This window comes from Schistocerca serialis, unplaced genomic scaffold (genome assembly GCF_023864345.2).
Source record: "Schistocerca serialis cubense isolate TAMUIC-IGC-003099 unplaced genomic scaffold, iqSchSeri2.2 HiC_scaffold_843, whole genome shotgun sequence".
In the NCBI taxonomy this organism is placed as follows: domain Eukaryota; kingdom Metazoa; phylum Arthropoda; class Insecta; order Orthoptera; family Acrididae; genus Schistocerca; species Schistocerca serialis.
The window spans coordinates 422,089-435,648 of NW_026048456.1; the positions used below are offsets into that span (position 1 = coordinate 422,089).

The 13,560-nt window shown below is 42.9% G+C and overlaps 1 protein-coding gene across 2 annotated transcripts in view; it reads left to right on the plus strand.

The window, feature by feature from the left end:
- The window catches only part of LOC126452252 (kelch-like protein 12), a 76,474-nt gene that overhangs the window by 23,037 nt on the left and 39,877 nt on the right, over window positions 1–13,560 (plus strand). The gene's annotated exons all lie outside the window — the stretch shown is intronic.

A 13,560-nucleotide genomic window follows, 5' to 3' on the forward strand; every position in this document is an offset into this window, starting at 1 on the left:
GCATTGTATGTTCACCTCTTCTCAATACTTTATGCAGGATGGAATACGGTGGTTGTGGCGGAAGTAATGCATCTGTTTGTAACCCTGTTTGGGGCGGAGCTTGGCCTGCTGCAGAACATACATACGGTATGTGGCGGTGGTACAGCAAAATACTCCGCCAGCGGTCTTAGTGCTTACAAAGCTGTTCTGTTTGCCAAGTGATCCAAGGATAAAACAAATTGTTCTGTCCTGTTTCAGCATGTCTGCTTGAACACTAAATTATTATTGGCCCTTATTACCATATACAGTATGTCCCAAACCTGTAGAGTCAAAATTATCTAGATTAGAGGATCCTAAACAGAGTGCTTTGAGATAAGAGACTAATGATCAAAAACGAATATTTAGTTTCTTATTGATATAAACAGTTTGCACTTTATAGCAACAACTAAAGCTCATACCAACTGTTGACAGTGATGACCATCAGTTTTAATGTATGTATTACTACATAATCCATCAGCGGGACTGGACACTGGATTCAAAACGATTTGGTTCCATTGCTAGCAAATATTGTTCACGAGAATGTTGTAATTGCTGCTCCACCAGCGTTCTCTGTACTGCACCCTAGGAAGTGTGTATTTCAAGGAAAAGTTGACAGCTGTTTATTGATGAATATTACCCCACACAGTACTATACTTCTCCTCAAATTTTACTGTATTAACAGCTCCATTTCTAATTTCAATGATAAATTTCTTACATTTTGGATAACTCCTGTTACAAAACATTTCTCTGTTAAAGATTGATTAGATGTCTGTGCGCTGCATACACTGCACAACACGTTAAATGTGTGTCTAAAAGTCCCTGTGCCCAGTAACACCCTATCTTTGATAAGCAGTCACAAAATATAAACAATGGTAAACTCTAATATGGACACATTAGATGGACATGTAATTTGTTTTAAATGGCACTTGTTCTTTAATAAGCATTTGACACACACACACACACACACACACACACACACACACACACACACAGAGAGAGAGAGAGAGAGAGAGAGAGAGAGAGAGAGAGAGAGAGAGAGCGAGCTTAATCACTAAAGATGTCACTGCTCCACAAGTAAACTTTTGGCCAGAAGGTCTTCTTCTGAATTAAACACCATACACACACACTGAGATGGCTGCTGAGGCCAGACTGGGAGCAACTGTACATAATGGAAGAAGCAATCTGGGTGTTAGGCGGATAGGGAGGGATAGCAAGAGAAGGGTGGGGGACAGTAAGTGTTGGTTGTGGGAACATACAGGTACGAGGTGGTAAGAGGGTCGGGCAGCTAGATGCAGTTGGGAGGTTATATGGAGGGCAGAGGGAAGAGGGGAGGGGGGGGGGGGGGGAGTGGAAAAGGAGATAAGTAAAAAAGACTTACCTCCACCACCAGGATTGCTTCTTCCATCCTGCACAGGTGTTTGCAATCTGGCCTTGGCAGCCAGATACAGTGGTTTTTGTGGTTTTTTATTTTCTTCTTCTTCTTCTTCTTCTTCTACTACTACTACTACTACTACTACTACTACTACTACTAAAGCCTTTTGGCCTAAAGCTACTGGCTCAGCAGTCTTGCTGTTGCACCTGTCTGCGAACTCAACTTCTCCGCTTGGTGGCGAGTAGCATTCTATCCTTTTCATAATTTGTCCTTATTCCATCGTATTTGATTTCATTGTTTGGTGCTTACTGGAATATTTGAAATTGATCATCACTTTTCATTTGGCAGTGTAGTGGACCAAGGAACAGCTGCTGAAAAACCAGAGTGAAACACAAGCAGTTATTGCTTGTTAGGAGGTGTTAGTCTTCCTGTGGATATGGTAACGTCTGTAGATGTTTTGGGAGACGGGAGGGTCGTGGAGAAGTGGAAATCTGTCCTTTATTCAATTATTCGACTTAATTCCTCCATGAAAATGAAAAAATCTTTAATTATCCCATCCATCTAGCACAGTCATTCATTGCTTGAGCCACAGTGTGGTTGCGACATGGAGCGAGGCCAGGCAGCAGTCTTCTGTTTCTACGGCTGGCTGCAGCATTCCCAGTGGCATGGAGATGGCATTGCCTGGATTCAAAGTGTGGATCGACACTGAAGAGCAAGGCTGGTGGCTGGTCCGGTGTTGGTATCAGGGCTGAGTAGACAGGCAGAGATCCTTTTTTCACAATCTGGTGGTGGCAGAGTTCACTATGGAGACTTCCAGCCAACGTATGGCAAGTGTCATGCGTGGTCCTGCCGTGCTGAATGTGACGTAGTCACCTGGGCTGACGTTTAAATGCTGATGCTCGGCACTGAATTTGCAGAAGGGCTGCATTTGTGGGCCACTGTGAACCATCTGGAATAGCCCGTGGTCTGCCCATTGAGGACGCGTAAGTCAGTTGAGCCGGACTGGCTTCTCAAAAGCTGGTCCCGAGACACTGGTACCTACAACAGTGTCATGGAAGTCGTGCTGCTGCTGAAGGATGCTGATCAAGCACAGGTGATGGCCAGCTGCAGCTGATGTCTGTGACTTTTGACCTAGTTTCAGCACAGTTGGTATGATGATATGTGAGCTTATAATGCAGTTCACCTGCTGTCTGACTGTGGCCTCCTTGCAGTTCTATGCTCCGACTTCTGTTCAAAATTCTTCTATAGTTTTGTCCCATTACAACAGTATTGTATTTAAATAGTTTAATGTTGCAGACATCAGTTGTCATTGTTAGGCTATATACATTTACTATCACATCATCTAATAAACTACATGTCGTCAAATGACTTACAACTACAATGAAATTAAATATTCTTTCCTCAAATATCAGTGCTGACAATTTACAGTAGGAGGCAGCCTTTCACGGCAGGTATTTGCAATACGTGTACCGGGTAGTGCAGTGCGCGCTGTGTGCATCTCAGGATGCTGAAACATTATGGGTGTGTTTATTAATCAGTACACTCGGAGTAGCCTTCAGTTTCTGCCACCAGGTGAAAATATGATGCTGTCAGCAGTCAAAATGTAAAATGTTTCCTGTTTTGATGTCGATATGCTGTTCGTCACTTGACTTCTTTCGTGAAGTGACTATTGGTGTAAAGGATTCAGAAGGTTGAGGTTTTTTGTATGAAATGGAGTAGCTATTGAGAAGGCAGTGCACTGCTGGTAAAGTTTTTATCAAAATGCCAGCAATAGCAGTCAGAATAGGAGCAATAGTAGCACTGAATTGCAGGAATATTGCCAACAGAAATAGCTGTGGACAAGTCCCATGTCAATAAATGAGCAACAGGATATGAAGAAGAAAGTTGAAGAAACAGGTGAATTAGGTGGTGCAGCAGGGAGGAACTTTAGCTCATTTTCCATGGCAGTTATTGATGAAGCTGCTGTAGCTACAGCCACTGAGCAGCAAACGTTTGAAATCCTGCAGTCAGATGTGACGAGAATACTCTCTTTCCCAGTTAACAGTTCAAAAAATATTGTGGCGCATTTTACACTGTCATCTCTACACAAGATTCAAACTGTGCACTAAATGAAGCCCCAAATAGACTGTCATGCTGTGACTTTGCCCTTAATTTTTGACATGCATGTAAATGGAGAACATGTGGCTGAGGAATATTCTTTGGGAAGGAGTCACATTTTACTCTGGTAGGGGCTGTGAAAGGGGTTCCACTCTGCCACATGTTGTGCAGGAACATCCACTGCACTCAGCTTATGTGAATGTTTTCACAATCTCCCTCATTCTCGGAGATGACACATCATTGGCCTGTTAGATGTACAGTGATATTTGCACAATATAAGGACTGTCTTGTGCAGCATACAATTCCAGCTTTGCAAGAATGCAACTGTGTCCACACCACTATTTTCATGCAAGATCGGGTGACACCACATGTCGCTTGCGAGGTGAAAGATTTGCTTCTAGAAAGCTTTTGTAATGATTGTCATATCTAGTCAATTTCAAGATGTGTGACCTTCCAGATCCTGTGACCTAAATTGTGGTTGTGGGGGTACCTGAAAGATTGTGTCTTATCAGGGATGTATCCCACCTCTTCTTGATCTGAAGGCTACTGTACGATGACATGTCACTCTGATGACAGTGGATGTGCTGTGAGCAACTGTCGACAGTGCCGTGTTATGGGCACAGCATGTTGCTTAGTCAGGAGACACGTATTGAATACATGTTGTAACTTGTGACCAAAAAATGCCGGAACCACCATTATCAAGTGTGTGGTGTTCCTCCCCTTTTACTGCACCCACGCTGCCTGTCTGCATACAGTGCTATATCCTCACCTGGTGGCAGGAAGTAGAACCTTTTTTTTCCCCTCCCAGGATACTCCTTGAGCGCACCGATTAATGAACATAACAACGATGTTTCAGTTCCCCACACTGCAGCACTCTGAATACTGTCAGTTTAAATATAACCACCCAGTATTATGAGCACTTGGCCATGGTCCAAGGCATAGCTCTATGCCTAATGTTTCATCCTCCAATGCCGGAGGCATCATCAGAGGCTTTAACAACTCAGAAAGCGAAGCTCACCAGGCCAAGCTGTAAATATACACACAACGGTCAGTTTGTGATATCGAGTGCTGCCTAAGATCACAGAGTTGCCCTGACATGTACTTTGGAGCTTGTTGTGGGGTAGAGTCGGTGCTGTTTGTTTTCTTTAGCACCAAGGCCCACAACTAGTCTAATTTCAGTCCTCCTCCTTTGCTGTTGAAATTGTTTTTAAGGGTCGTGTTTCTGTGGCCTCTCTGTACATCTTAGTGTTTTGATTATTAGATCTTGCTGAAACCAATGTGTGAGAGAAACGAATTTGACAGTTTTCCATGCTAGTGCATGATCTGCTACTGCTGATTTATCCATCTTGCCCAAGCAGCTATTGCTCTCGTGTTTCTAAAGGCAGGTGTTAACACTTCTTTGTGTAGTCCCTCTGTACATTTGGCTGCAAGTTCAAAGGACTCTGTATACTACTAATGTGGCAAGCAACGGATTTAGGTCCTTTGCAGTGTTCAAATGTTTGTGGACCTTTCTTACTGGTTTAAGCATTGTATCAGTACTGTGTTTTCTCGATGCTTTGCTGATGCTATCTGTGACAGTTTTTACAAATTGAAGAAAACTTTCTTTTTAGTTGGTTCCTTTTTGTTAGAAGCTCTAGACCCTTTAGGATGTAGTGCCTTATTTATCTCTGCCAGAGTTTTAATTTTTTCGGAATGCTGTTCATAAGTGATTGAGCTCATCTTCAAAGTACTGTGGTTCACAGATTCATTTAGTCCAGTCCATCATTGTTTTGGTCACTCCTGTTCTCTGCTTGGGATGGTAATTGGAATTTCTGTGAAGGTATCTCTCTGTGTGAGTGGTCTTTCCGTAAACATTATGTCCTGAAGTTCCATCACATTTTGTAGGTACCTGTACATCAAAACACCAAATTTGGCCTTCTTTCTCCTTTCCTCTGGTGAACTTGATTTTAATATCAATATTGTTCAGAAGATATAGAATGGTCTCATGGAAGAAGGAAAAATAAACACTCTAAATTTCTAAATCTAATACAAACAGTTTTGCTTGCTGAGCTTGTTTGAATCTGTAATGGCTTTCCATGTCATTAAAGCATCCAGTGATATCTCCAGGACTGGAATATGAAATTTTTGGTAGAGAGCTACGTCTTGGACAACAGACTAATGTTCATAATACAAATGTCAGCAATTTACGGGACTCCTCCATCTGAGCCCCCCTCTGTTTTAGTCTTCCTCCCATATACAGCATCAGTTGAGTTATCTGCACCAGTAACCTGCAGTGTGCAGAGCCAGCTCGTGTCGCCCTGGACTGCCATGCAAGGTACACTCCACTTTCATGTTGTAAATAGCTTGCTACCAATTAGTAAATAGTACTTGCATGAACACTGTGTTGGACATTGCCTGGCTCAGGCACTGCATACCTCCAGAACTGGAGATACTGCATGGGGTGACACACACTGGTTAGGTGGCAGAATGCTGCCCAAAGGAGACCCTGTGGTTCTGAAGTTTGAATATTGTTATGGATTTGTGTTTTTCTATTCCCTATACTAGGAACCATGCCTCCTGAAGGTAAATCATAACCTGTTCGTCTGTCTCTTTGTGAATTTCACAGTTTACGCCATGTTAGCAGCTACTGTCCCTCTCTTCGAATGTTTCGTGTTGAAGTAGTTGAAAATAAACGCATGCATTTACATTGAGATTCTCTGCAGAAAGTAAGGTAAATGCCCATTTACAGTTTCCTTTTAACATGGCTGTGTAATTGCATGAATTGCCAAAAATTTGTATCCCCACTCTGTCTCTGCCTGTTGCACGAAACCGAAGGTGATTCTGTACCTACATAAGAAAATGCATCCAATAATACATGAATGTTGTTGAAGAAACTAAAATATTCAGTCACATTCACATCTACATATGTACATCTACATCTACATCCATACTCCGCAAGCCACCTGACGGTGTGTGGCGGAGGGTACCTTGAGTACCTCTATCGGTTCTCCCATCTATTCCATTCTCGTATTGTTCGTGGAAAGAAGGATTGTCGGTATGCCTCTGTGTGGGCTCTAATCTCTCTGATTTTATCCTCATGGTCTCTTCGCGAGATATACGTAGGAGGGAGCAATATACTGCTTGACTCTTCGGTGAAGGTATGTTCTCGAAACTTTGACAAAAGCCCGTACCGAGCTACTGAGCGTCTCTCCTGCAGAGTCTTCCACTGGAGTTTATCTATCATCTCCGTAACGCTTTCGCGATTACTAAATGATCCTGTAACGAAGCGTGCTGCTCTCCGTTGGATCTTCTCTATATCTTCTATCAACCCTACCTGGTACGGATCCCACACTGCTGAGCAGTATTCAAGCAGTGGGCGAACAAGCTTACTGTAACCTACTTCCTTTGTTTTCGGATTGCATTTCCTTAGGATTCTTCCAATGAATCTCAGTCTGGCATCTGCTTTACCGACGATCAACATTATATGATCATTCCATTTTAAATCACTCCTAATGCGTACTCCCAGATAATTTATGGTATTAACTGCTTCCAGTTGCTGACCTGCTATTTTGTAGCTAAATGATAAAGGATCTATCTTTCTGTGTATTCGCAGCACATTACACTTGTCTACATTGAGATTCAATTGCCATTCCCTGCACCATGCGTCAATTCGCTGCAGATCCTCCTGCATTTCAGTACAATTTTCCATTGTTGCAACCTCTCGATACACCACAGCATCATCCGCAAAAAGCCTCAGTGAACTTCCGATGTCATCCACAAGGTCATTTATGTATATTGTGAATAGCAACGGTCCTATGACACTCCCCTGCGGCACACCTGAAATCACTCTTACTTCGGAAGACTTCTCTCCATTGAGAATGACATGCTGCGTCCTGTTATCTAGGAACTCCTCAATCCAATCACACAATTGGTCTGATAGTCCATATGCTCTTACTTTGTTTATTAAACGACTGTGGGGAACTGTATCGAACGCCTTGCAAAAGTCAAGAAACACGGCATCTACCTGTCCTTGCATGCCCATTCCATTTGATAGTGCTTTGCAACATCGTGGGTAGATATCTAACTGATCAGACTGTCGAGCAGCATACCACTAATATTGTATTCCAACATTACAGGGTTATTTTCCCTACTCACCCGTATTAACTGGTATTTTTCTACATTTAGAGCAAGCTGCCATTCATCACACCAATTATAAATCTTTCATCCATTATCCTATAATCACTCAATGATGATACTTTCCTGTATACTACAGCATCGTCAGCAATCAATTGCTGGTTGTTACTCGCCCTATCCATCAAAGTGATTACGTACATAGAAAAAAAAGAGCAGTCCTGTCACACTTTGCTGGGGCACTTGTGACAATACCCTTGTCTTTGATGGACACTTGCCATTTAGGACAATGTATTGTGTTCTATTACGTAATAAGTCTTTGAGCCACTAGAGTACCTGGGAACCAATTCTGTATGCTCAGATTTTCATTAAGTCAGCAGTGGGGCACCATGTCAGATGCTTTCTAGAAATCTAGAAATATGGAATCTACCTGTCACCCTTCACCCATGTTACCCAGGATATGGTATGCTTCCACAGAATGGAAAGTTAAGACAGTTTTCATCTATTTCACAGCTTCTCTGCTGTGCTAATCAAGTGATTTTGAGTAAAACAGAGATAGAGTATGACAACTTGATACAAAGACCGTGTGAGTGCCTTAATTGAACTTGTATGAACAGAACTTCTCTCTCTTTGAAAACAAAAGAGGACTGCTACAACAGTAGCAAATGTAATCTAGAACTAAATATACATTGTATAAAGATTATACCGTATTTACTCGAATCTAAGCCGCACTGTTTTTCCGGTTTTTGTAATCTAAAAAACCACCTGCGGCTTAGAATCGAGTGCAAAGTAAGCGGAAGTTCTGAAAAATGTTGGTAGGTGCCGCCACAACTAACTTCTGCTGTCGAATATATGCAGCGCTACACAGGCATGCTTTGCAGGCACAAAGATAAATACTGGCGCCAAAACCTCTGCATCAGTAAATAAATTAAAAAAAAAATGTGGAAGATGAGCTTTTTTTTCTCTGCCCCGAGTTTTGACCACTGCATTTTCATACATAATCCAACGAAGTAAATACAAATTCCGTATTGTTCATCTTCGAATGTAGCAGGCTAGCAGCATTTCAGTGTACTACGAAAATCCGACTGGCAAGACTGTTTGGGGTGTTTGTCAATATGGCCAACTCGACATTCTGAATATTTTCCTACCTGTGAGAAGAGATGGTTGCTAATATGAACTTTATGAATTGTGAATCACATGCAGTATTCTCTTCACCATAAGAATAATATGAATATAAACATTTTGCCATGTATTCTTTCGTATTTGCTGCTATCTCATTTAAATCCTGTCTGCCTAATAAATTATGAAACTAGAGTGAGACAACAGCAAACGCGGAAGAATATACATATCATGTCATGTTTATATTCATATTATTCTTATGCCTAATAGTGATACAGTTAGAAATGAAGCACGGCAATTGACTAGATTTTTAAATCTAGTATGACTCTTATTTCTGTGCAGAATGTAATGTACTAAAGAGGCGTCTGCAAAGATTTTCAAACAGAGAAAATTTTTTACTAAACTCTCGTTCAGAACATCTTCTATCATACACAGTCTATTATTTGGTTCTTGATGATCTTTATCAAAGTAAGCAGCAGTATAAGTAACAACAAATAGCAGCCTCTTGCCATTGTTTCGCTAATGAGACGATTCCTCTTTTTTTTTAGCGATGGTAGCATGCACAAAAGCAAACCATGCCGCGAGTGGTGAAAGGCCTTAAACACTCATTATCGGAATATGACAAACAATGCATGACACAGTACAGTAATGCATTTTCAGCTTAGAGTGACGTAAACAACTGTAACAAAGAGAACGGCACTTATCAGATCAAAGCAAAATAAGCAATGAATTCAAACCAGACAAAGCATGTGAAAAAGGAAGGGTACCCGCCTAAATACGGACATAGTGCCTGATGCATAGCAATGGCTACCTGGCAAAGCTTACAACTCGAACCAAACTATTGTAGTTGTATTGTCATTCATTTGACCTAAATTGTATCTCATATTACAATGGACCAACTTTATTTCGATTTGGAGGTGCGGCCTAAAACTTTTCTCTCCCCTTGAATTTCAAGTCTCAAATTTCAGGTGCGGCTTAGATTCGGGAAAATTTTTTTTTCCTTGATTTCGAGTCTAATTTTTCAGGTGCGGCTTAGATTCGAGTGTGGCTTAGATTTGAGTAAATATGGTAAGCCAAAAAATACATGTAACTGCTTTCCACATTGGTGTTAATTTGTCGCAAACGGTGTTGTAGGGATTTTTTGCCCATAACAACCATTTTCATCATAAGCACTGGTTACTGGTAGAGTGAGTTGAGTGAGTGTGTGTGTGTGTGTGTGTGTGTGTGTGTGTGTGTGTGTGTGTGTGTGTGTGTGTAATGACGTTGGCCACACAGATGGCTGCTGCTCCCCTTAATTGTTATTCATATGTACTCATACGATCAATATTTTGGAACATTGGTTAACATCACAAGAGTAGGTGCAGGATGTACCAGCCATACCTTTTAAGTAAATATGTCATACTTCATGAGGAGTGGCTGTTGTAGACAAATATGGGACTCCAATACTGCTGCCCTGGACAAGGTTCTAGTAGAATTGGTTTGACATTGTCGTCCTCCAATCTGTTATGAAGTGTGGATGACTGTGGCATGCTTCGCTTGCCATGCATGAGGTGAACAGAGGGAGTGAATTTCAGCGCCCTTACTGCCTGCTCTTCTTGAATAGCACCAAGGTGCTGCCACGCTAACATCGCCCTACAATAGATGGATCAGTGTCTGCTTCTATCATATTGTGAGGCACATTAGAGGATTGGAAATTAATCAGAGAAGTGGCTCAAAGTGTGGCGATTGGGAACTTTCTCTTGCTGGTCATCTTCCCGTTTCAGTACTTGTTCTGGCTTACCTCAGTCAGATGCCAATGCCCCAGTATATGAAAGCAACTTTGGCTATGAATATTTGTTTTACATCATGTATCAGTAAACAATTGTCGTCTTGAGTTACGGAAAACTTGACTTGATTTATATACAAAAGGAATAGTTTGAATCAGAGTAGTTGGCATTTGACATCTCTCAGGCTGGACTACTGCCGTTACTGTCCCCCACTGTGCTACCGCTTCCATCATGCAGAGGGTGGTGCCTGCCAGCTCACAAGTAGCATTCTCAGAAGTGAAAATTTCACATGTATCAGGAAAGTGTGTACCTCCATTTTTAATTAAAACTAAGAAGAGATTTTTGATGTGCCTAGAAAAACTAGAGATCTATGCCACACATGAATTTCAAATGATAGAAACTCCTGGTTGGAAGATCAACAATATTCGGAAAAGAATAGACAGTTGTGAAGCAGCCATTGAAATCAAGCATGTTATCTTCAGCTGCATGTTGTGCCACGAGGTGGGCTACTTCGCTCTTGGCCACAGTTTGGCAGTGGTCATCCATCCTGTTGGACAGCTGGTTGGTTGTTATACTGTGCCTAAACCATTCAATCTCTCCCAATGGCGTAACCATAAAAATTTCTTTCTCTAGATCCCACCCCTCCTCTCACAATGACCTTCACCTTTTTCGATTCCACCAGTCCCTGTCCCTCTCAAACCTGGCATTGCAAAAACACATTTTCGTGGCACAAGCATCTCGGAACCATCTCTCCCTCTGCAAGATACTTCTACTCTGCAGTCTGTACTACATACGTCACATCTTCAAAATTGAATCCTTCACTCTGCAGGACCTGGAAGAGTATGTCAGTCACCATCTCTGTAAGTTATTGAGCCTGCTGACATTCTGCTGCTGCCTTGGGGCACAACTATTCATCCCCTGTCCTACCCAGTGTGTTACTCCTCGTCAATCCCTCATAGCACCCAGACTCTGTTTAGTGGATCTTTTCAAGTTACCACATCCCCCCAAAACTCTCTACCAGCACATCAAATCTGGAATCTAAACAATCCCCTAACACTATTGTGAACCTTTCCACCAAAATCCTCAACCCCGTAGAAGTTTGTCTTATCCAAAGGCCCCACCTTTAGCCCTACTTCCAAATTTAACCATATTGGACTTGTCGAAGACCTACTCTCCTCCTGAACCCTGAAATGGAAATACTGCTTTGCCACCAGTCCCTCCAACCCAAGCCAATCTATTTCCGACATTGAATCCTGCCTATCCAGTTCATAGTACCATCCAACTGTGGTCTGAGGTCCTCCCCCTCCTCCCACCTAACCCCCCCTTGTGTCAACTTCCATGATTTCCTTATCTCCAACTTGGCCTCATCATCATTACCCAGGTTCTTTCCTAAGAACGCTAACCTTGAGCAGAGGAAAGGACAGCCATAAAGTCTCAAAACCGATCGTCACATAATCATCCACCCTGAAGACAAAGGCTCCTCAACTGTTGTGATGAATCACAGTGACTACCTGGCAGAAACCCTCTGCCAGTTGTGTGACCTGTCCACCTCTAAATTGTAACAGAGTTATCTCATCCCATAGATCCAATATAACCTCCAATCCGTGCTTAAAGCCTTAGGCCCTTCCTAGAACCTCTCCCCTGAATCAGTTTCCCTCCTCACCTTTACAACACCCTTCCTACCCACCTTCTACATGCTCCCCAAAACTCGCATACCCAACAATCCTGGACACCCCATTGTTGATGGGTGTTGTGTCCTCACTGAAAGAATTTCGGTCCTCATTGACCAACACCTCCAACATGTAGTCTAATCTCCAACTTAAGATCCCAACTGACTCTCCACCATCCCCACCGCTTTACCTCCTGGTTTCCTACTGGTCACTATTAACACCATTTCCTTATACGCCAACACCCTTCAATGTCCATGGTCTTGCCACAGTTGAATTCTACCTTTTCCAATGTCCTTCAGACTCCAGACCCACTACTTCATTCCTCATTCACCTAACTACATATATCTTTAAAAAAATGCTTCTTCTTTGGATGGAAGATACACAAAAAAGTCTCAGCCATGGGCATTCGCATGGCACCCTCCTATTCTACCTGTTTGTTGGCAATTTAGAGGAAATCTTCCTAGCCTCCCCAAACCCTGCTCTAATTCAGGTTCATAGATGGTATATTCATGATCTGCACTCAGGGGCAAGACACCCTATTCTTATCTCTTCACAGACTCAACATCCTCTCCCCCATCCACTTCACCAGGTTCCCTGCTTGCCATCAACCTAGACGTTGGCTTCCTCAGACCCGGAGATGATGTGTATCTTTGCCAATATGCTGGAGGTCTCACCGAAACTTTCACAGACAGGCACTGTCCCCTGCCCAGGACCTGGTCTGCAAACAGACTTCCCATGCCATTTTGCCCCCCCCCCCCCATCCTCCCACTATCCCCAAGAGCTGGCTACAAAAGAGAGCCCATTATGTCACCTCAGACTGGAACAGCTGAACCACATCCTTCATCAGGGGTTTGATTATCTATCATGATGCCCTGAAATAAGGGACACCCTACCAGGATCCTTCCAATACCTTCTAAAGTGATGTTCTGTCACCTACCCAACCTCCACAATATCTTAGCCCATTTGTATGTTTTCCCCAATCCCAACCACTTGCTAGAGGGATCATATCCCTGTGGATGACACAGGTGCAAAACTTGCGCAATCCCCCCCCCCCCTCCCCCCCCCCCCCCCCCCCCAGCATTTCCTATCCTAGTTCTGTCACAGGCTTATCTTACCCCCATTGAAGGCTGGGCCCCCTGTGAAAGGAGCCATGTTGTGTACCAGCCCTGATGCAACCATTGCAAGACACAATATGCAGCTGGATATAACATGCTTGATTTCAATGGTCACTTCAAAACCCGGGCCATCTGGATTCTCCCCTCCACCACCAGCTTTTCCAAACGCTGCAGATGGGAGCTATCCTTAAAACACATTCTCCACTCCTGAAATTATCGTGGCCTTGGCCTACAGCAACTTACTCTTCCCACACCCTCCACGCAGCAATTTCCACCCCTTTGTCCAATCACCT